Source organism: Manis pentadactyla, chromosome 10, assembly GCF_030020395.1.
Source record: "Manis pentadactyla isolate mManPen7 chromosome 10, mManPen7.hap1, whole genome shotgun sequence".
NCBI classification, from domain to species: Eukaryota; Metazoa; Chordata; class Mammalia; order Pholidota; family Manidae; genus Manis; species Manis pentadactyla.
In genome coordinates this window covers 114,712,050-114,737,620 of record NC_080028.1, presented here as the reverse complement: position 1 = coordinate 114,737,620, position 25,571 = coordinate 114,712,050, and the positions used below count along the sequence as shown (strand labels likewise).

At 36.0% G+C, this 25,571-nt stretch overlaps 1 pseudogene; it reads right to left on the bottom strand.

The window, feature by feature from the left end:
• Nucleotides 1–9,206: 9,206 nt before the first annotated feature.
• On the bottom strand, nt 9,207–16,383 carry LOC118914791 (carboxymethylenebutenolidase homolog; annotated as a pseudogene).
• Nucleotides 16,384–25,571: the final 9,188 nt, after the last annotated feature.

The following is a 25,571-nucleotide window of genomic DNA, read 5'->3' as shown; positions in this document are numbered from 1 at the left end:
TATTTTCAGATCATATATTTTATAAAGGTCTTATTTCCAGAATATATAAAGAACTTTTATAACTCAATAAGAAAACAAGCAACCCAGTTAATAATGGGGCCAAGGATTTGAACAGACACATCATCAATGAACATATATGGATAACAATAGGCAAGATGTCCAGTATAATTAATCATTAGGGAAATTCAAATGAAATCATATCTACCAAAATGGCTAAAATCCAAAACAGACAATACCAAGGGTTGATGAGGATGTGGAGAAACTGTAGCCCTCTGTTGAGAATGATGGAAGAGCTCAAGTTTTACCCTACTTATAAAGCTAACAAGTTAGCTTTCCACATTTTGTGGATGCCAGCTGAAGATACAAGACTCCTTACTGAGGCAAAGGACAGTTGATTACTTAAAACAATAGCAGTAACCAGAGTATATTTTCTTGCACCAGTTCTCTAAGCCCTAATCCCCATAGGGGATGTAGTGAAGGCGAGGTGGATGCTGTGTGTGCTGTGGGACTTTTTAATAACCGCTGAGGAGCCCTAAACTAAAATTTCTTTAGTTGTGAATATTTAATGACCACAAACAGATCTTTGCCTGAGAAGGAGATATTTTTATTATTACGGAGAAAGTGAAGGTTTCTCGCTGCCTGCAGACTCGCTCTGAGTGGATGGGATTCTAGTGATCAACCTGCCACCATAGGAATAAAGTTGAGTAGAAACCCTTTCACCCCAAAAATGTTCTATTGTCATTTTTCAGGCTCTCTGAATCAAGAGGGAACTTGTCCGGAGCTGAAACCCACTGGCAAGACAATGGCCCATTGTTATTGCTTTTCTTAATCATTCATCATGACTCATCTTAATGATTTATCATGATCAATGCATACTCCTTTCTGATATATATAAATATATGTATCATTATATTTTTCCTTTAAATAACTGCATAATAGACTAACACATTTAACCACATGTTTTATCTTTGATTGATACTCGAGTATTTTCTGTTTTTTGCCATTGTAAGTATGTTACATTGACTGTCACTAGACACGTGGCCCTAGCTGTTGGGTACTTGGATTTTTATAGGATAAATTCCTCCAAGTGCGAGTATTTTCTCAAAAGTGTGTGTGTGTAGGTATTTGATTTATAGATATTGACAAATATTTTGAAAAAGATTGCAATAGCTTGCACTGAATGTTTTTATATATCGAATTTTTGCCAATTAGCAAAAGGCTTAAGGTAATTATCCTATTAATGGTTTATAGCTCTCACTGTGTGTTTTTCATTTTCCTTGACTTCTTGAGAAGATAGCAGCTTTTAATATGCTTACTGATTACTTACTTAGATTTCTTCCACTATGAACTTTATTTTTCTATTACATTCCTTTTCTTTTTCTTACCAATTTATGAAAATTTTTCGTATGTTAGGAAATTTATGCCTTTACCTATTATACCTGTTGCAGTATTTGTCCTCCACTTGCCTGTGACTTTATGGTGTTTCCCTCTTATGACAATGAATCTGAAGTTAATTGGGATTACCTTTTCCCTCATGACTTTTAAATCTCCTGTCTTATTGAAGAACTTTCCCATCTAGATATATGAAGCTCTCTGAAATATTATTCTACTGTTTATAAGGGTTTAGAATTTATATGTACTTTAAATTTCAAATACTTTTGTATCAAATATGAAGTAGAGAAACATTTATGTTTGTTCCAGATATATGGCTAGTGGTGTCAGTATATGTTGTTATCAAACTCCTATTTACCCCCTTGTGTGGGAAAATTGTTATGTTTGTCATTTGTTAAATTCCTAGAGCACTTGTTAAGATACTTTACTCTGAACTCTCTCTCTTTGTCTTGTGTTTGCTGTTTTGATAACTGTTATTCTATGTTAATATTCTTTCAATATTCACTCTTATACTGAGCTATAATTTGTAAGTGTGGTAGGCCAAAAATATGCTTATATTTACTTGAATTTTTATCATAGTTGTAGTCATTATATGACATGTAAAGGGTTTCTAAGTGCTCTGGTTTTTTTATGCTAGATTGGTACAAATACATGGTCTTTTTGAGGTTAAATTGCTCTTTAAAGCCAGCAGAGGGAGTGCAAGGAACCATTTTACTACTGAGGAATTAAAAATCATTTAAAATGTGTTTTAACTGATTTATGGAATAAATTTAAATATTCAAAAATATTTGTTATCCAATATCTTTATTGATCAAAGTTTATGCCAACCTAATCAAACTTGTCTAAATTTTTATAGATCCTCTATAAATCACATAATTAAGAGGAGAACCTAAACTTCCTTTTGAATGAGGGGAATTTTTGGTGTAAACTTATGTATAACAATGAAGATAACATAAAATTGAAATAATGTATCGTAAATGAGATTCTGACTTATTCTGGAAAACCAAACTCTGGAAAAATTCAGAGAAAATTACTGTTGAATAGTTAATAAATGTTTATTATTTCATCACTTATTTTTGATCACATAGCACAGTTTTCCAATTCTAGAATGTAGATATAAACAGATGAAAGTCTTGGATGAATAACATAGCCAAACATTTTTGAGGTACTTATTTCTTTAAAGTGGAAGAAAATTAGAAAATACTGCAAACATGATAAGCTGAGGTTGACATTTTAGGAGGAATTTATAGATCGGCTAATTTATACTGAGTATTTTGAAAAAGCTGTTATTCCAATGCAAGATTTTGTCTGCAGACTGCCGCTCTTTGATATTTATAAATATCAGGGTGATGGCCACTACTCCGAAGCAGAAAATGCTTCACTGAACCTGTCAGTAATGGTAGCAGTAAAGCAGTAACTCAATCAAACAAAGGTTGCAAAAGCCCTGTGGGCCACTACTTATGTGATAGCTGAGGTGGACCTGATTTTGTTATATCAGATATTTTTAGGTCAGAAAGATTAGTGCTAAATTTAATGCTCTATCAGGGTAACTCTATTACTCTGAGTTTGATACATCCACTTCATTTTTGTTCCACATTTTGTTTGTTATCAGTATATTATATGCTATGTAAATTACATATAATGTATAAAGTATGTATTTTATACAGGATATTATAAATTAAATATTTAAGAGTACAATAATGTGTTACAATAATTTAAAAATTCACTTTAAAGCTAGTATTTCCCAAATACATGTACTTCGTAGTGCAGCCAGAATTCAGTTTTGAAATAAACATCTGGAGTGATATATTTTAACTATTGTTACTGCTTTGTTTCCCACATTTCCATTTTCAAAATATTTCACCCAAAGTGAGCATTTGAGTTTTGAACTTTGCAAGAAACACAAATTTAACTACTTTTAAGTTTGTATTCATTTTTCATGAAAAGTTGCAAGTATTCTTGTAAAATAGACTCAATAGAAAATAGGTTTACAAAACAATTAGAAGAAATGTACTTCATTATCTTTTCTTGCAGATAAATGACCATCTTTGAGATAATCATAAAGAATAAGGTGGAGATATTTCACTACATGAACTTAAAAAATATTTATTTATGTCAAAATAAACATAATCAAAATTAAACGGCTACCTCCAAATGGGAAAGGACATTTGTACCATGTATTTAAGATTGCAAATCACAGAATAAATGTTTCCAATTCAATATTTTTAAAAAGTGTGTATTTCTAACTTAGGCATTTCTCAAAAAATATAAATGATTACTAAATACATGAAAAAATACATTCTCACCACAAAAGACAAATTTGAACAATGAAGGTGTTTTTTTGTTTTTGTCTTTTAACTTGGTAAATAAAACAAAACTGTACAGTGTTTAAATTTGGGGAAGTCATTATATGCATTTGTAGTGGGTATCTAAATCTAATCTGATGCAGTCTTTCAGGCAGATGATATGTATCAAGAAGTTAAAAAATATCCACACACTTTGACTTGGTAATTCCATTTCTAAAAATGTATCTTAAAGACATAATCAGGAATTGATACTTTACATTGACTTTTCCCATTACTGGGAAGCTCTTTCTGGGATAACTATATGGCTAGTTCCCTTAACTGACCTCTCATTCATCTTCAATCAGCTATTCAGTAAGGCTTTCCGTAGCCAATTATTTAAATTGCATATCCCACCCTTCCATCCTCAGCTCCCTTATTCTGCTCTTTTTCTTTATTTCTATATATTAGTAGCACCTAATTCCTGCCAACATACTTTATTTTATGTACTTATCAGGTATATTCATGATATACAAGCTCAACAAGTAATGAAAGGTCTCTCTTGTTCCCCAATGTCTTATTCCTCCGATTATTTGGAAGAGCATCTGGCATATAGAGATGTTTAATAAGTATTTGTTGAATGAATAAATGCCTATCTAGGATGTTCACTGCAGGATTATTTATGATAGCAAAAAAATAAAAGGGAAAAATTCCAGTGTGTCTGGGAGTGGTTAAATAAATCACGTTGTATCCACATGTGTATTAGTTTCTATGAGTGGTTGTAACAAATTACCACCAACTAGGTGGTTTAAAACAACAGAAATTTATTCTCTGACATTTCTGGAGGCCAGGAGTCCAAAATCAAGGTGCTGACAGGATTGGCCCTTGTGGAGACTCTGAGGGAGAATCCATTCCATGTTTTTTATCTTGTGGTGGCTGCTGGCGATCCTTGGTACGTCACTTTGCCTCAAACTTCACACTACCTCTCTATGTCTTTTCTCCTCTCACCAAGTGCTGGTCACTGGATTTAGGGCCCACTCGAATCCAGGATGATCTCATCTCATCCCAATGCCTTCAATTGCATCTTCAAAAAACCTTTTCTCAAATAAGATCATATCATATTCACAAGTTCCCAGAGGACATATATTTTGGGAGGCTATCATTCAACATACTACAATAATGTTACACTGTTATAGTGCTATTTAAAATCTTAGTTACTGTTTAAATCTTGAGAAATGTTCATGATGTAATGTTTAATTAAGGAAGGATGGTGCAAACCATGTTTATATATGTGCATGTGTATTTGTGAATTGATATACAGCCACACACACACAGAGTAAATCATCCTAATTTTGCGTAAGTTTCTGAGTTAAAAAGGTCCATGAGGAAATCTACCAAAATATTAAAGAAAATTCAATGGGGTGCTGGTTGATAGGAATACAAGTGGTTTGTTTTCTCTTCATAATTTCTAGAGTTTTCCAAAATGTCTAAAGAGAAAATAAATTTTAATTTTTATATTTACAATTCTATTATGAAAAAGTAAATAAAAATTAAATAGAAACAGACCTTATAAATGATTTGTTGGGAAAGTAAGAAAAATTAAGTTTTAAAATGACACAGTGATTAATGATCTCTTTTATATCTAACACCATTAGGTTTATCCTCATGAAATTTTTATGTCAATCTGCTCAGGAAGATGTGGAGTCTTTTGCCCGTAGAGATTTTTTTGAAAAGATAAGGGAACTATTCTGTTGGAAAGTTTAGAAGTTTACCTTCCGCCAAAAAATGGGAGTGGAGCTAATGCAATCTTAGGCTCCCTTGTGGTCTAAGGATTTTGCCACATTTAGCATATTGCACATTTTATGATTTATCAAAGGCATATTAATTAAATAGGAAGTTATCTTTTCTTGACTTTATTTTGCTTGCTTTTAAAATTTGATACCATTACACTCAAATTTCTGGATTCATTTTAGGATTCTGCCACTTTCCCTTAACCATTAATTAATTAAACAACTATTTATTTAGTGCTTCTTAAGTGCCAAGTGAGTTTGAGTTTGGGAAAATATTAATCCTGAGTTTGGGAGGAGGTGCCCACACAGAGGGCTTACGTTTCAGCTATCTGAAAAATCAACATCCCTTATTCTTTATAGTACATACACCGCCACTTTCTTTGAACTCAGTAGCTCCAAAGAGGGTCTGGACTGTGCCAGGATAGGATGGGAGCCTTGGAGGGAATTGTTGTGAGCATAACTGTCACAGAGATTCCTGGAATCCTGTCCTCATTTACTTGAACATTGATTGACCAGTGTCAGTTCACAGCCTTGGGAATTTCCCAGGTAAAATTTGAAACGGGTCCCCATGCATGAAGTACAAGGAGAGACTGAAGAGACAGGCAAGCCACTCCAGTTTTATTTAAAAAGAGAACTTACATATGAAGGTTGTCTTGGGTGGCCGCAAGATGAGTAGATCCCCACACCTGCCTACCATAATCTTAGAGGTTTATTTAGAGGCCTTAACTGGGTTCAGTCATGTGTACAGCCCAGATCGTCCTAACAACACATTACTCTCTCAAAGTTGTGTCCTTGAAATGGCTCCAGTTATGGGAATGATGGGCAAAACATACTCCCAAGACAGGGGAGAAGGTAAAGAACCTCTGATTGCCCAAGTCCAGCTTGAGGTCAACTGGCAGTCACATCCTCTCAATGATCTCCTCCAACAACTGGGGTCCTATGTGCAAAAAGCTGTATAGAAGCATATTCTCCAAGGTAATTGGCCATATCCACTAGACAGTTCTGGAAGGAGAGTAAAAATAGAGAATTTAACTAGAAAATGAGTGAATTATTCCCCTTCCAGTATTTTAATTTTAAAGGTTTGATGCTATTTTATGCAACTTGTAATGTTTTGACATAATATGTAAGAGAGTTCACTGAGCTAGGTTATAATAAAGTCAAATATACTTCTGAAAAGATACTTACATATTTGTTAATAAACACGAATTCACTGAAGCAAGGAAGAACTTGATTTGGAAACCTTACATATATTATTAGAGGCATAAATGAAAGTAATTTTCTAAATTTCCTATTTGTTCTGTCCTGCTGTGGACATCAGCCTGTATTGAGCCTTTTAGCAACAGCAAAAACACTTCCATTTTGAATCTCTTTCAAAAGATGACACCTAGAGGAATATAGCAACCCTTCCTGTCACTTTGAAAACCGATCTAGTCTACCTCTAGGGAAATCTATTGGATTGCCTCTCAATTAGCTTTCTAAGTCCATTTCTCCAAAAAGTCATTTAGCACATCAATGATCTCTACGAGCTACTTGTATCAAATCACATTTAAACTGATAAAAAAAAAAAAAAAGCCATTTCTGTTCCACACAGGATGTTGAAAACAACTATTTATGACCACTGGACTGTGGGGAGCCTTCCAGCGTGCGTCAGTCATGTGAGGGGAAGATGAGGAAGTCTGCTAATGTCCCCCCTTGAGCTCTCTCTGGTTCTTCCATTCACTTTAGATAATGTTGGCAAGTTATAAACAGGGAAGTTAAATTTTAAGACAGATAACCTGAATTTTTGTGCCATCTTTAATGACTTTTGGAGGTGAGCCAATAGTCTATCAGAAGGAAGAATGAAACCAAGCCTCTGACTTATTTCCAGGCTTATGTGTTTTCCAGGGGTTAGATTTTTTTCTAGATTTATTTTAGAACCATGATTGTTTCTACCCAGGGATTAAGAACAGTGAACCATTTCCTGGACAAAACCTTCTTAAGTCAGGGCTATATCTGTTTATAATATCCATCATGTGCCTGACATATTAAATAATTTCAATAAAATTTTCTTCAGTGCATCTAGGTTCATGTCCCAGCTGAATCACATAGACGTGGGTGAGCCGTTTGAGGTCCCTAAGGCTTGCTGTCCCCAGTTTACAAAATGGATATTAAAAAGTTGCTATTACTCCATTCTGAGGATAGAACAGGCTAATGGTAACAAATATATATTTAAACCACGGTTTTATGTGGAAAAACAGTGATTACTGTGTACATCTACTAAAAATGTTGATAGATAAGTGAATACTGTAATGTTGAAGTTACAAAGTGAGGTTAAAAGAGCTGTTGGAATACCCAATTTGAGTCCTGAAAGGGACATTGGTAAATTATTTCTTGTCAACTGCCCGATTTAATGTCTCTTCACAGCACTTATATCACACATATTTTTGTTTAAAATATTTTCCTAACTAGTTAGTAACACTTACTAAAGTAGAGACCTTGCCTGTCATGTTTCCAGCTGAATACCAAACACTTAAAACAACTGGCACTCAGTAAACATTCAACTATTTTTAAAGTAAATCAGTACCACCACATTGTAGACAGCCAAGCACTGCTGGGTCTCTGTCTGCTGATGTTGTGGCTGGTCAGTATTCTTTTTTTTTTTTGGATGCAATTCTCTTTTATTTTGAAAAGTGTACAATATTATAGCTTCGCTTATGGCTGTGAAACTGTCGATCTTAAGAGGCCTCCATGGAACTTTCCTCGGCAATTCTGTTTCCATGGAGAAAGCAAACATATGTGTGTGTGCCTCTAGTTTGATCAAAACTGGCAGGGCTGGGTGAGAGGCTTTGTGATGTGGCAGTAGTATGGAAGCAGGTATATGCTGAATGCTCTTGTTTCCTGGTAAGGACGGAGCCAAACTTCCCTTCAGGCTGCGTGGAGGTGGGGAGTGATACTACAAGCATTCTTCAGACTCTTCTTGGCAGTTTTCTTTCACTGACATTCATTTCTAATTTCATCACGTGGGGGTATGAGCAGTTTCTGCACTGTCCCACATTTGACATTTTCTTCAGGTCAGAGTTTCTGAGGTGGTAGAAAACTGCTGAGACCATGCGTCTGGTAAGGGGTGTCAGAAGTGTGATGTCACTGCCCGGTGCCCTCAGCATTTCACGCTTTCTTCCTGGTTGCCTTATTGGTTCTGCCTTTTCTTCACTTGGAAAACCAGACAGATGCTGCCTTTTTTTTTTTTTCATAAAAACTCAAAAGTAGTTTTATTGGTTTGACATCATTAGGTCAATGGAACCCTATTTTAATCTCAATATTTCTTATAATGCAATATATGCATGAGAAGTTAATCTGTATTAAGATAGAGGTAAATGTCTAATTAAGCTGGGCATTTAATCTGAGTTTATAGTCCATATTCTTTATAGTTTTGGCATATTGATCATTTCACAGGATGTGCTCAGTTAAAGACCAGAAAGGCCAGGCCTGAGCTGGGCTAGCCCCTGAATAGCCAGGTAGTTAGGATATTATGCCACCATTCCAATTCTTCAGGTACTTACCTGCTGTTTTAAGTTTTGATTCATGTGTGTTTTAAATTATTTAATACATTAACATTTTCTACTGAATCTGTTTCACATGAAATAATGAGCTTCAAGATTCCTTGATTTATTTTATATAAAGTGAAAATTAAATCAAATGTCCTGGGTTTCAAAGCACATTTCTGGATGCAAACTAATTTGAGAAAGTTTGCACTTGGCCACTGCTAAACATTCAGCCATTCAGTTAAACTCCTCCTTGCCTCGTCAATATAGGGCTTGTCTTCAGGCAAACAATCCTCTCTTTCAAAGCACAAACCCACGGGTTTGCCCAGAAAATGTTTTAATTTGATATTCCACTTGGCATTGCTCTTTCAACTTCTGAGTCAGCAAAGCAACTTGCTCAAGAGGAATCACAGCATCGTTTTCAGCAAAGACGAACAGCGTGGGGTTCTTTGAGCTGTGCACGTCTTCAGAGTCCCTGACAATGCCATAGATGGACACCCCTGCCCTGCATTCTGGGTATTTCGTCATCATGTGATGGACAGCCACTCCACCCCAGCAGAATCCTGTGATGCCAATTTTCTGGGCGTGACACTATAGTTTCAGATACTTCAAGACAACCTCTACCTCTTTTGGGCATCTCTTGTTTTCAACCACTCGGAGAAAGTAGACCAGTTCCTAGAGGGGTGCCAGGGCTCTTGATCTACAAAGAAGTCTGGAGCAATGGTTGTGTATCCATTTCCTGCAATCATGCCAGCCATGTATCTCGTATTGGGCAATTGCCAGCTGATATCTTGAATGACGACCACGGCCTTGCCTGTGTCAATGGAGGGTTTGGCGACAAGCCTTGATGTGCTGGACCTGGACTTTATGCCCCATCCTGCCATACTGTATGTTGTGGCCGATGTCACACGGACAAGGCTGGGCTTTGTTAGCTATTGGAGGGAATGAAGTTGGGCTCCATTCTCGTACATTCAGTGTCTGGGAGCCTGGTCTGGCCGCCTGGACACAGCTTCTACCCGAGAGACTGTCGGAGGCCCCGCCCTCCGGACAGAAGTGGGCGCGGTGACGGAGCACGGCGGGACCCCAGGGTCAGTGGCAGTGCCTGGCGTGCCCGGCTCCCTGGAAGGCTGGAGCGAAGGGGGTAGGGAAAGAGAGGAGAAGGGGGAAGGGAGGGGACAGGAGGTAGGGAGGGGAGGTGGGGGGAAGGGGAGATGGAGTGGGGGGAAAGGAGGTGGGGGAGGGGGCAGGGGGAAAAGAGGGGATCTGGGGGGAGGGGAGAAGGGGGAGGGACTAGGGGGCCTGGAGGGAGGAGGAGGGCGTAGCTGGTCAGTGTTCTTGAACTTTCTTGAGACTAGAAATTATGAATGATAAGAAAACCACAATTTTTATACCCTCAAAAAGAAAAATATTTAAAAATACTGTGTGTGGACAAGTACGTTTTGCTACTGAAAACTGGGGTGTTAAGCCAGAAGATGTAATTATCAAATGACAGTCTCATGGTAGGCAATATGTGTTTATATTCAGATCATTAGACTTGACCTTTGTGTAATTAATATCATACTCTAATTTATGTCACATCTTCTAGGAAACAGAGTTCAGTATTTGCTTGATATTCTAAAGCATTATTGGCTCTACTAAAACACTTTTTGAATGGAATATAATAAATACATAGCAGAATCTTGTCTTTTAATCAATATATCCAAATATTATTTCATGTTTATTCAAGCATGAACTAAAATAGTTGGCATATTTTTGGCAGTTCTTGTCAAATTACTTCATTTTTTCAGAAATGTTTAAATCAAACTGACAGTTTGGACTGCCTCACAGCCCCTGCCCATGACTGTCACAGTAGGAACCAAATGATTTTCCTGCGTATAGTTAATAAAACAAAAGTGTTGTCCCACATAGTTGTTATTTTACAATTTGAGAATATACAGAAACATTACAGTTGTGCTCAAGGACATAAATACTTGACATGAAATGTTAGTAGAAGAATCATATTAAGAACTTCAGAAACTTTTTTCTTTTGTATTCTTTCTCTGAGAGAATTTGTATTTCATTCTGAATTTGAACATTTTTCCTTTTGTTTGCTTGACTTGAACACTTTTAAAGCTTTCTGTCTTCCATTTCTCTGTCTTAAAATCATTGTGAATTCCAATACTTTGTCTATGGCTGATATGAATTTTATTATTTTAAGTTTTAGATGAGAGCTGCTTGTCTTTTTACTTTCTCAGCTCTTAAAAATTACAGTGTTTCTGTTTCTGTTTTGAGAAAAAATATCTTAAAAATTGATGATTTATTTTAGTGGATGTTCACGTAGATTAATGGGATTCAATTTTTTAATTTTGAGAAGAAAATCCAAATTATCAAATGCCATTATCTTCCTTTCTAATACTGCATTAGTAATTTCAAATTCACAATAATTTTTTTCTATCAGCATATTGATGAATGGAAAATAAAGTAAGACCCACTAATGTGAGAAATTACTTCAGTACATTGTGTTAGACTCTCTATTGTATTTTAATTGATGAAGAAATCTTAAGGAATTAGTTAATATCATTGCCTTAATTGAAATTCTGTTCATTGTGAAAAACAGAAACCAACTTGAGTGAACTTAGGAAAAATAGGAAATTTAATGATACTGAGTTAGCCAATGGAACTCAAGGGTAGCTAGGTAGCTAGGGCTCTCAAATTATTAGAGTCAAGATCAAGAAAGCCATCAGGACTCCTAACTGTAATCTGTCACTTTTCTCTTTTATTTTGAGCATCTGCCTCACTTTTTCTTTCTTTGTAGACTGGCATCTTCTGTTTCTTCATGATCATGCTGGAAAAAATGGTTCACAGATGCCAAGTTATAAATCAACATTGTTTCATCTGCCCTAATGGGCTGTCTCTGACTTCACTTCCAAGTTGTTGATAAAAGCTTTCTTTATGAAGTTGGCTTTGAAATTGTGGTAATCATTAATACTATTCATCAGATACTTGACTTTCTTTTCCACCTTGCAAGCAGGTGATAGGATTGTGCTTTCTAACTCCATTTTAGTTGGGTGAGACCATGTGATTCATTCTGGTCAATGAGGTGTGAGTAGCAGTGATGTGTGTCATTTAAACACCACCAAGAGATTCCCGAGTGTGTGCTTTTCCTCTGCCTTGATGATCAGCAATGTTACTTACGGTTAATGGCTACTTCATCAGTTTGAGTTCCTGAATGGAGATAACGCCAGATTAGCATCCCCACATATCCCTCAATGAAGCAAGAAATAAACCTTTATTGTTTTCAGTCTCTGAGATGTTGCAGTTCCTTCTATCCTAGCGTAGCCAAGCCTGCTTGACTAATATGTAAATATACCTGGAATTGTATTAGCTTTGCAATATTTTCACTTGGGTTTGATCTGTTATTTAAAACTTCCCCCAGGCCACTGCTTTGTTCCTGTTGGGCCTGCACTCATACTATTTTCCTGCCCTAGGCTTGGTACCCATTTTTCTCTGTTATAATGTGTTGCTGTTACAAGAATTCTCAGAGTACATGTAGACAGGGCATTAAAGTATGTTGGAATAAGCACTGGCCCAGGAGTTAGAAGACATATATTCTTTTACTTATTCAACTCTGTGACTATGTGGCATTTTATAACTTTGAAACTGAGTTTCTTCATATGAAAATGAATATATTATACTCTATTTCCATTACAGCATATAAAAAGTAAGGGACTTCATTTTACAAATGTAAGTTACTGCTATCTATCTATCAATCACTTTAATATAAATTGCGTTGGTGTGTTTTCCAAGGTATAGCTGGGCTTTGTTTCACTTGCACAATTTCGCCAATGAATTTAAAAGTATACAAATTCATAAATGATGGTAATAACATGTAACAAATTAGCAATGATTCTTTTTAAATTTTTCAATTGCTTCTAAACCTTTGTTTCCTTAAGTTTTTCTTAAAATATGCATCAATACAGTGATGAAACCAAATGATAATTCTAGTTAACAAACTTCAAAACAGTGCGGATCATATCCAGGTAGTGATTTAACTATATTGCTCTATTGGATACCCTAAAGGTATACAGCACTAATTTTATACCTGTCAGCCATATGTCTGGATGCTAGTGTGATCTATCAATCATATACACTGGTGTAAGATTTGGGAGGCAGAAAGAGTCTTCCTGTTTGGCTGTTATTCTGTGGGAAACAAAGTCTTGTGAAGACTTTGAGATCCTTCCACTGGAGAAGAGATCATTCCACCACTGCTTCTCAGGCTCCATTCTCCAGCTTCTAGTATGGAGAGGCACCTATGTGGAGGCAGCAATGGTGGCTTCTTAATTTCATCATCCTGCTGCTCCCTGCAGTCAATTGGTCCACCAGTGAATCCAGAGGTGGCAATTCCTTAGAGGAATTCCATAGTTCTATCCTGTTCTTTGTAAGTATCCCACCTGTATTTAATTTATTCCTACAGAAAGTATCTAGACCAGTGGTTCTCAAACTTGAGTGTGTCTCAGAAAGACTTGGTGAACCTATTAAGACACATTAGTTGGCCCCACTCCCAGAAGCTCTGATTTGTCAGGCATGGAGTGAGGGTGGGGGCGGTAGGATCCAAGAATTCTGACATATAAGAAAATCCCAGATTGCTGAACCAGAGACTACATTGAGCAACATCAGTCTAGAGTATTTTCTGCTTCCTACTCAGAATCTATACTGAAATAAGCTTTGTCCCTAGTTGTATGAAATAATCCAGGCCCATCACAATTGTTTCTCAAAAGTTCAATAACTGGAGTTCTTAAGTATTGCATTCCAAGTGGAGAATACTAATTGTAAGTACAACAAAATACATATTAAGAGGTGTTATTACAAAGTTAATAATTAGGAAGATACACTAGAATGGCTTCTGTTGAGTCTTTGGAATAAAATCTGTTTGGGTGATGTCATATAGTAACATTACAATATAGTAACATATTTTTTCCTCATCTGAATATCAGTTCAGCACAGACAGGTAATACTTTTTTCAGTATACAGCTTTTCTATAAATTCTGTTTTGAGAATAGAAGCTTAAACAGACTACCATTTAAATTTAATCATTATCCTTTTATACTGTATAATCAGAGAATATCTTTATATTAAATTTTAGCTTAATCCTCTACTCAACTTATTTCAGCCCAATGCTTTTCACATAAAAGATTTTGAGGCCTAAAGATATAAATACTTGGAGAAAGATCTGAATCTAGCCATCTAAATCTTTTGATACCTCATCTAGTTTTCTCTTCATTATTGCTATGTGTGTGTTTAAATCAGCAATGGAAAATTTTGCTGTGTTTGAAGCAGAAGTGTAAAAAACATTAGTAGGAATTACATTTCCAAACCCATGCTAATATTTAATATTTAAGTATTAACCAGAGATCATTAGGTGGTGCCAGTTGTTTTTAATGCTACTGAAAAATATCATTTTATGCTATTTTAAGTTGTAATTTAATTCTTATAAATGAGTAGTATATTTTGATGCCATCCAAATTTGGATCCCTATAAATTCAAGTCCTTCACTTTATAATCATACTATTTAATCAACAATTAACTGCCTACCAGAGTGGCTTGTTAAGCATTTGCTAATTCTGACTTTTTTCTCTGAAATATAATTGAACTTAGCTTAGCGGTCAATAGCTTCTCTCCCTAGGTCTCAGATAACAAAATCCATTTGGGGTTTTTCCTTTTATTCTCCAGATTTGTCATCTTTTAATCTTGTCACTTTTTTCTTTAAAAATTACTTTCTTTTTTACGATGATTGAAGTGAAAAAAAATAAACAAGTAACCATTAATTGATTATTCTGGAGGCTTTGCTACTTTCAGATGATTTTCAATCTCTTCTAATATGCTTTTGCTTCTAATTAAAAATATATAATTAACAGTCTGAAATCTTCTAATGCAGTTCAGCCTGTTCAGTAACCAAAGATGTTTGGTTCATTCTTGTCCGTGTTGTCAGCTCTAGACCATGATGGTATCCTTCCAAGTTAATATAGGTTACCTTTTCATGTAACAGGAATATAAGGAAAGTCTCTCGTGGAGTTGTGAAATTATTTACAAACTTTTACAAGTTAAAGATCTAATCTCATAATTTAGTGAACTTTCAAGAGATGAAATACATCTCTGCAAAATATTTCTGGTTTAGAATTATGTAGGTGATTGATAATTGCCAAAGCAGGGTGATGATACAGAGCGTTTACTATACCAGTTTCTCTACATTTGCATATGATTAAAATGTCCTGAAATGAAAAACTTTAAAAAGAAATGTGTGAAATGATACTTTTAAGGATTATGTGGCAAGGTCAGGTGCATAGAGGGGTGTTTAGTGCATAATACATAGAGAAATATTAGGATATAAGTGAAAAACACAAAAAGCCTATCTCTACTGGGATTACCTTGTGCAGTTAGAACCATGACTAGGGGAAAAATGGGTTAAAAAAGTTGATATGTTAGAGTCTAAAAATTATTTCCTTTGGTTGTCTTTATTTTACATCATTATTTATATCATGAATACAGTTTTTAGGTGTACTTAAAAATTTTTGTTTTGTAAATATCTTTTTCATAAAGTTCAATGAAATAAATTCAAGAAATGAAATTGAGTTCTCATTTTATTGCTGAACAATTAGTCATGGAGGTCATATTATTGCATAACTTGAGTTTTGTAGGACAAATGAAAGCGAACACCTCAGACTGAAAAAAGGATGCTGTAAATCATGAGGTAGTTCTACCTTTTTTTGTTTTTTGGTAAGGATCATGGACCACTACCCCAGAAAAAAATGACATCATTAGAGCTCAAATATCACAATATTAGAGTGTTTGTGGAGCATGCCCTGGGGACTCCAGGTTAGGGTCACTTTTAAGAAAGAATTTCTGTTCTCGTCCTTTAAGATTACAGAACTCTGAATATTAGAAACTCCTTGTGTTAGAGGCAGAAGGCACCACGAAAAATTATGACAAGAACGTAGGCTTAGAATCTTTCTAATTTAAAGACAAGTAAAATGATAAAAACTCTACCAGATACATGACGACTCTGATGCTGTGGTTGTGGGAGAAGGTCATGCAGAGGCTGGGACCGCCGGGAGCCCGCGAGCCGCGCCTGCGCCGTCAGAAGCTCCTCCCCCGCCCCGGCCGCGGCCTGCAGTTTCTCCGCCGTCCCGCGGAGGCGCCGCCTTCCCAGCGCAGTCTTGGGGGAGCGGTGCGGGGTTGAGACCCCTGGGTGGCATAGGGGGACTGAAGCCAGTTAAAGCCCCGTGAACCGCTAAAATTCTGGCAGGCAGGTGCAGAGGTCTGCTCCTCGTGCAGGGCCCAAGCCGTGGAGCGAAAGTAAGTTCCTTTGCTTATTTAAAACCCTCACCTACCAGTCTGGAGTGATTTGCCTCTTTCTTCCATCTTTCCTTGCCCTCTGGGTCCAGTTTGAGTTTCACCTGGGACACTTCAGAGGGCGTGAACCAACAGTCATAAATAATAGGAAAAATAGTAAGTGAAAACATGGAAAAGTGTTTATCCTTTTTCCAACGCTGGTACTAGGGTGAAGCAGTTGCGTGGGAGCAGAACATAAAGGTGCTTATTCTCGGGGTCACGCACGTTCCCGGTCGGCCAGGAGAAGGGAGGCTTCCGTGCATTTTGCTCTGAAACACCTCACTTGGCGCTAGTTCCAGCCCTACTTTGCATTAAACAAAGAAATTCAATTTAAAGCTATTTCACCGGTATCTCTGATGTCTATGACCCTGTGCTCCTGATATTCATGCCTTTGTATATGACATTTATAAATATATGGCATTCCGGGTGACCAATAGAATATGTCTGAGGTGGTGGTGGTATGTGACATTTTGGCTACTGCTTTGCTCTGTCTCCTGGGGGAAGCTCTCAGGCTGGGAGAAGCCAGCTGAAATTTTGTGAAGCTAAATAAACTGCTAAATGCAGAAATGCAACTGATAAGGAACTGAGGCCTTCTGGCAGCAGCTGTGAGAATGAGCCATATTGGAAGGAGAGTTTGCTGGCCCAGTCAAACCTTAAGGGCTCTGTAGCCTCACCAACATTTTAATTGCAACCTTCCAAAGAAACCTGAGCCAGAACCATTCAGCCCAGCTGCTCCTGAATTCATCACTCATTGAAAGTTTGCGGTAATAAATGCTTATTGTTTTGAGTAGATAACTAACAACACAGTAGACTTGAAGCATTTTATCATTTGTACCTAAAGAAAAAGAAGTTCTGTGTTGGTAATGAGTCTGATCATAGTGGTAAGAACAGCGACTCTGGAGTCAAGTTATCTCAGTTCAAATTCTGCATCAGTCTTTTATTAGCTGTGTGGCCTTGGAAAAATTACTTAATCTATTTGTGTTTTAGTTCTTCATCTATGAAAGAGGGAAAATAATAGCACCTATACTACAGGGTTGATGGAAGAATTAAGAAAGTGAATATGTATAAAGTGCCTATCAAATAGTAAGCATTATGAAAGTGTTTGATATTATTACTATTTGCAACTATTTTTGTGCTTATTTCTCACATAGATATGTGTATTATTGTTAACAGTAAGAGAAATGCAATTTTCCTTATGTGCAAATACACTTCACTAATGCCTTAAACAATAATACCTGGTGGTAGATATGCATGGCTTCTGAAAAAAGTATTTTTGTACCTCCAGAGGAGGAGAAATTAGACTTCTCCCACCACAGTTTTAGGTGGGGAAAATCATTTTCTGAATTAGGTAGCTAGGAAAAGTTGTCCCCCCATTACTCACATTTTATTTTATGGTTATCTCCTTTTTGTTAGAGGTGCTCCCAGCTGCAGTAGCTAAGATTAAATTTTTGAGTGTCTCCTATAACAGACTCAAAAAGGTTTTATTGTTCAAATGTTGCATACCTATACCATGCAGCTTGGACCTCCCTATAAATGAATCTTTTATTTTCTTGCACTGTGTGTGTGTGGGTATGTGTGTGTGTGACTCATATGCATTTTTCTCTCTTTACAGGAATGTTCTTACTGCTCTGCAGGCATCATCTAGCTTGAGCTAGATTGCCATGGTGGTTGCCATGGTGATATGGCCATAGAGGATGACTTCAAGACTACATCTTGCCAAGCTGTTTTCAGTGAGAATTGAGGACTGTTGTCTTTGACTGATGGACGCTACTTACACTGGACCCTGCCTGCCTTCTTCCAAGAATAATTAAAGAACTTTGCTGTTGGTGAATGTCCAGGCTGGCTGTTTTCAAAAGCATAAAGTAGGTAACATTTATCTTTACATTTTCCTTTTCTCTGGCCTTTTCCCCAGTAATAGCAATATTATTTCTGTAGGCATTTGATGACCTTATATTTCCTCAGGTCTTCCTCAGATGAATAAACTAATATGATAAACTTTGATGACCTTACATTACCTCAGATCTTCCTAACAAGGAATAAACTAATCTGATAAACGTATGCACACTGATTTAACAAGAAAATTCCATCATTATATTTGAGTTGCATTATTTCAACTCACCTCAAAAGTTATGACTATAGAGAGAGTTACTCTAGAGGAAAAAAATTAAAATTTTTTTTGAAACACACATGTGGAAATTTCTGCAGTTAGAAATATGCAATTAACTTTTTTTTTAAATTAACAACTTTACAACATACAATAGCTTTCAAATAATTCCCAAAATAAGTATGCTAGGCAGAAAACCAAATGTGTCAATTTGTGCCCAAAACAGCACAGGTTTTTTCCCTCTGTCCCAAATGCTGAATCCTCCTGAAAAAAACTTCAATTTAATTCTTCTTTCTTAGTGAACATCATTTATATTTTTTGTTTTTATTTTTCTTGAATGTCTGAAATAGTTTTTAAAGTTTCTCAAAATTCTGTTGCCAACTTATATATTCAGTTGGGCATCAAAATCTTCGAAAAATGCAAATACATTTCAACAGTAAAGAAAACAAAAATAACTATTCCTGGTCATTTTTGTGTGAAGTAAATGCATTTGAATCTTACACTACTTCTCCTTACTCATATTTATATCATTCTCCTAGCATTTAATATTTGCTGTCACTATTTAACTTTTCATGTGTATAGTTGTCTCATCAAATGGAAAACTTCTTGATGTTAGGGATCATGCCTAATGTTTTAAGCATAATTAATTGGCAGATTTATTTAGAAGCAATTAAAGGAGGTATGCAAAGTTTCAGGGAAAGTGATTACACATCTTTCTTCTCCCCCAGAAATATTTTGCTGCTAGTCAAGTTTTAGTTCTTCTGTCATAAAGAGGGGTGAAAATGTTTGCTTACATTTAAAAAATTCTTATTCAATACTAGACTTTGTTCTTTGAAATGTGAACCAAGGTTAGATGATCCCCACTTTTATAGGGGCTTACATTAGTGGGGGGAAATAAGCAATTAAGCAATGCACTTTTCTAATGCATTAAAAGGGGCTCAGGATACAGAGACTGGGGCTACTTTAGAATCAGACTCCCTGAGCAGGTGCCTATCTGGTAAAATTTAGGAGTGTGTGAGATTTGAAGATATAAAGGCTAGTGTTGCTGAAGTGTAGTGGACCAGAGAGGGAGATTATTAAATATAGCAATCCCTCTTTATCTGTGATTTCATTTTCTGAGGTTTCAGTTGCCCATGATCAACTGTGGTCCAGAAGAAGATGGTTCTCCTGATGTCATCAGGTCAGTGGTAGCCTAATGCTATGTCACAGTGTCTATATCATTCACTTCATTTTATTTCATCATGTAGGGATTTTATCATTTCACACCATCACAGGAAGAAAACAGATAAGTACAGTACAATAAGATATTTTGAGAGAGGCCACATTCACATAAATCTCATTATAGTATATTGTTATAATTATTCTATTTTATTAGGTATTGTTGTTAATCCCTTATGTGCCTAATTTATAAATCAAACTTTGTAGAGAAATTTATAAATCAAACTTTATAGAGAAAAAGTCCAGACCACAGAATATCCTTTGTAAACCAAGCTAAAGGATTTTTTTTTTAAGTACAACTCGAGTCCATTAGAAGGTATTAAGGAAGGATGCAACAAGATCTGACAATATAGCAGTCCCTCTTTATCTGTGATTTCATTTTCTGAGGTTTCAGTTGCCCATGAAGTACGATATGCAGTGGAGAGGATTTGGACAGGACATAGCTGAAGTGGGATTAGGAAACTAGATTAGGAGTTCCGATTTTTCCTTGTTAAGTCTGAAATATTTGTTTGGCATGCAGGTAGAGTTATGAAGTAGAAGAAAATTGATGTCCAGGGCTGCAAAAAAGAAGTCAGGGTTGACAATAGGGATTTTTTCAGCCCATTCATATCTAAGTTTGTATTTAAAGCCACAGATTGTATGAGATCAGCTGGAAATATTGCTTTGTGAGCATATTGAGAAGGTGAGTTGAAACAGAGTCTTTAAGTAACTCGACACTTAGAAGTTAAATAGAGGAGAAAGGATCATAAAAGAGAGTGCTGTAAATGTGGAAAGAGGACAAAAGCAAAGAATAAGGTAAGAATCAAGAGGATCAAAGAGTAAAGTAAATGAGGTAAGGGAGAAGGAGCATAAGTTAGATAAGAACAGAAAGGTACACACAGGGTTTGGTTTCTTGGGATTCACTGGTGACTTTCACATAAATAATATCAGTAGAATGGTGGGGACAATGTCTGACTAGGATGAGTTTACCTGTGGAAACAATGAACCTACTATCAGAAGATAATGTGTTGGGTGTGGGAAAAAGGTGGTGGAGTAAGACAGCAATGTGAAAAACCTCCTTCCACTTATGCACTGAGGAAATAACTACAGCAAATACAACTAACCCTGAAAATAATCCTGAGGACTTCAGAACAGACCATCTACACCTGGTGAAGAAGAGGAGACCATATTGAGAAGAATAAGGGGGCAGAACCTTGATCATTTAGGACTTAAGCCAACAAATAGGAGGGAAAGGAATGGAGTGGGGAAGGGATAAATGCTCAATAATATAACACATCTGGCCCTGAAGACCTGCTCTGGGAATATGAGTCTACTGTTGCATTGGGTTTTGATGATTAACAGGGCTGGACACCAGGGGAAATTGGAACACTGGAGGGGGCGCCACTTGTCACTTGTAGAGGACAGGCACTTTCTGAGTTTCACTAAGACCCAACCCACAGGTGGCAGTTTGAAAGTTTTGCCAGCAGTGCAAAGTGTGTGTCAGAGGAGTGGGGGTTGGAGGGAGCACTCTCCAGAGGAGAAAGGGCAGGAAGACTACACTTTTCCAGCCCTCACTTAGCACAGCTTGCCAGGCACTTTTGGAGACCATCTCCAAAACTCTCCAGCTCCCTTGGTGGTGGCTAAGCCCCGAGGCACTGCATCCCTGTGTACCCACTCTATCTGGTCTGCTCAGCCCAGCAGTGTTCTGACTTTGCTGACTGGCAGGTGAAGGTGGACTATTTCCTGGCTTTCTCAACCCTACCTCAGCTCAACTGGCCAGACACTTAGAGGAGCCAGCTCCAAATTCTACACTTGCCCCACTGGCTCAACCTAGTACCCCAAGGCATACCTGCCGTGCCAGGTACTCTCAGCCCAGCAGCAGTCTGCCATTGCTGACCAACATGCAGAAAGTGGCCCCATCCATAGCAAATCCCAGAAGAAATACTTCATGTCACAAATAGGGCACACAGATACTAGCTGTGGGATCAGCCATTAGTAATAGACAAGAAGAAAGATGGGTCCCACCCACAGCCCACCAATAACACTGGTCTGGTGAGCACAGAATCTTGAGCTTCTGGGCACCATAAGATGTCCATGTCATAAAGCCATTACTTTCAAGGGCAAGAGGTATAGCTACTCTATCTAATAAAAGGAAGGAAATACAGAAACTCATACAAAATGGGGAGGCAGAGGAATATGTCCCAAACAAAAAGAGCAAGAGAAAATACCAGAAAAAGGGCTAAATGGAACAGAGTTTAGAAATCTTTCTGATAAAGAATTAAAGTAGTAGTCATAAAGATGCTCACTGAAATGGGAAAAAATTTGAGAGCTCAAAGAGAACTTGAACAAATAGAAGATATGAAAAAGAGCCACTCAGAGCTGAAGAATACAATAATTGCAATGAAAAATACAGTAGAGGGGATGAATAGCAGACTGCAGGAATCAGAGGAAAAAATCAGTTTGATGGAAAGTAGAGAATTTTAGAGTAACCAAGCTGAGGAACAAAGAGAAAAAAGAATTTTTAAAGATGAGAAGATGACAAGAAAGCTGTGTGACAACTCCAAATGAAACAATATTCACATAATAAGGGTCCAGAAGGAGAAGAAAGAGATAAAGGAGTAGAAAGTCAATTTGAAAAAATAATAGGTGCAATCTCTTCCAAACTGGGGGAAGAAATAGACATCCAGGTCCTGGAAGTACAGAGTACCCCTAACAAGAGGAACCCCAGAAAGACAACACCAAGGTACATAGTAATTAAAATGTTAAATATTAAAGATAATGAGAGAATCTTAACATCAGCAAGAGAGGTGAAGTTACCCATAAGGGAAACTCCATAAGGCTATCATCAGATTTCTCAGCAGAAACTTTACAGGCCAGAAGGGAGTAGCATGAAATACCCAAAGTATTGAAAGGGAAGAACCTATAACCAAGAATTCTCTATCCAGTAAGATTATCATTCAGGATTGAAAGAAAGATTAGAAGTTTCCCAGATAAATAAAGTTTAAAAGAATTTGCTGCTAGACCAGTCTTACAGGTTATGTGAAAGGGATTTATTTAGATGGAAAATGTTCTTAAGCCTAAATATTTTTCATCAGTGAAAATAAACCTACAATAAAGGTAGCAGACCAATTACTTACAAAGAAAGTATGGAGTTCAAAAACAAAAGTAGTAAAATCAACTCTACATAAAATTAGTCAAGGAATACACAAAAGATGCAGATTATAGCACACCTAAAGTGTGGAGAAGGAGGAAGAATAAAAACGTAGTACTTTTAGAATATGTTTAAAATCAAGTGACCATCAGCTTAATATAGACTGTTATTTACTTAGGAAACTATATATGAACCTTTTGGTAACCACAAACCTAAAGCATACAATGTGTACACAAAAAATTGAAAAAAAAAAGGAATCCAAGCATAACGCTAATGAAAATCTTCAAATCACAGGAAAATAGTATAAGAGAGGAAGAAAGAAACAGAGAGGAACTACAAAAACAACCAGAAAAGAATTAGGAAAATGGCAATAAGTACATACCCATCAATAATTACTTTAAATGTAAATGGACTAAATGCAACAATCAAAAGGCTTAAGATGGAAAAATGGATAAAGAAATGACACAACTATAGGCTGCCTTCAGGAGACTCATTTAAGACCTAAAGATATACAAAGACTGAAAGAAAAGGGATAGAAAAATATATTTCATGCAAATAAAAGAGAGAAAAAAGCAGTAGTAGTACCCTATATCAGTCAAAATAGACTCCAAAACAAGGAAAGTAACAAGAGACAAGGACATTACATGATGATAAAGGGATCAAACAAGAGGATATAACAACTGTAAATATCTATGCACCCAACATAGAAGCAAGCCCCTAAATATATAAAGCAAATACTAACACAGACCTAAAGGGAGAAAAAGATAGTAGCACAATTATATTAGAAGACTTTAACACCCCACTTACAAAAATGGACAGATTATCCAGACAGAAAATAAATAAGAAAACAGTAATGTTGAATGACACAGACTAGATAGACTTTGCATATATACAGAACATTCCACCCCAAAGCAGCAGAATACATTTTTCTCAAGTGCCCATGAAATGTTCCCCAGAATAGTTCACATTAAGACACCGAAATGCCTCAATAAATTTAAAGATTGGAATTGTATCAAGCATCTTTTCAGACTACAGTGGTATGAAACCAGAATTGAATTAATGAAGAAAGCCAAAAAAAAAGCACAATTAGATGGAGGCTAACAGCAGCTTCTAAATAATCAATGGATCAATGAAAAAAATCAAAGAAGAAATGAAACAATACTTGGAGAGAAATGAAGACAAACATGACGGTTCAAAGGTTGTGGAATTCAGCCAAAGTGGTTCTAAGAAGGAGGTACATAGCAATACAGGCCTCAAGGAACAAGAACAATCCCAAATAATCTTATTTCACTAAATGATTGTAACAATACTTGGGCATCTAGATTATTACCTTTATTTTAGAGGAAAGCAAATTGAGACCTAGGGTATTTAAGTGACCGCTAAACCCCTGTTTGTTTATCACAAGCAGATTTTCAGCAGCAATCATAACCTAAAGCATTAAAGGAGCAAAATAATTACTGAGTATATTTCTAAAAATGTTTGCTTTTTATTTAAGGTAGCAGCTCACATATATTAAGTTCTGTTTTTAGGGTTTATTAGAGTAATTGGATCACTACAAAGAATTGATGGCTGCAGAATGTGGTATTTCTGATTTTTCAATCCTAAAACCCAAAGCTGAGGGACTTAAAAGATCTCTAAAATGTATTTGTGTCAAAAGTGCTAGATATAATTTGCATATTTGAGACTGAGGGAAAAATTTTAAGTTCATTGTTTATTTAAATTCTTTTTTTTTCAACAGTCACAGTAAAGTAAAAAACCTAGAATGATCCACATGTAACTATTTAAGATTCTTAAAATAAATTTATGTAATTTAGATTATTGGTCTATGATCATTTATGATTTTAGGAAATTATTTAAAAATGGAATTGTGCTGTGGTAATTTAATAATTTGTGTTATGCAAATTAATGGAAAATAATTCGTTCTTTACTTAGGACTATACTAAAATAATTTTAGAAAGATTAAAGATTTAAATATGCAAATATACAGACATTAGGAAATACTGTCTTTTAAAAAATAATATAGGATTGGGGAAGCCTTCCTAGTATGACAGGAAATAAAAATAAGCACTAATGTGATTTGACTACCCAAAATTAAAAAAAAAAAAATAATACCATAGAAAAGTTAAAAGGGAAGTGAAAAACTTAGGAAAATGTGTGCAGCATATACAAAAGGAAAATGGGTAATATCCATATAAATAGTTACTACAAATAAAAGGATGAACAACTCAATAAAAAATGGGCAAAAAATACAAAAAGGCAATTCACTGAAGACACAGTGTCCATTGAACAACTGGAAAGGTATTTGGTCTCATCAATAATTCAAAAGATACAGATTGAAACAATGTGGAAGTAGTTGTCTCCACTTAATTTAATGAAAGGAAACAAAAGAAAATTACTAATAATAACTCATGTTGGTAGGGTGTCAGGAAATAGATGCTTTCAAACATTGTGCATAAGAGTGATAAACATTTGATAAGGGGGAATTTTTAAGAAAATCCAAAATTAATGTCAGTTGTATAAATTTTTATTTTTTTATGATGGGATTGGAGAAAAAGCTATAGATATTTTAAGAGAATAAATGTTAGGCACACTATGAACTCATCTAAAATATATTTAAGCATGTGAATACAGAAAGTTGGATTTATAATAGTTATCTCCGAGGAGTGATCTTTAAAATAGTTATTTCTGAGGTGTGATCTTAAGGGGAATTTTTACTTAAAAAGCATATTTTTATAATGTGTTAATTTTGAATAAATGTTTAACAGA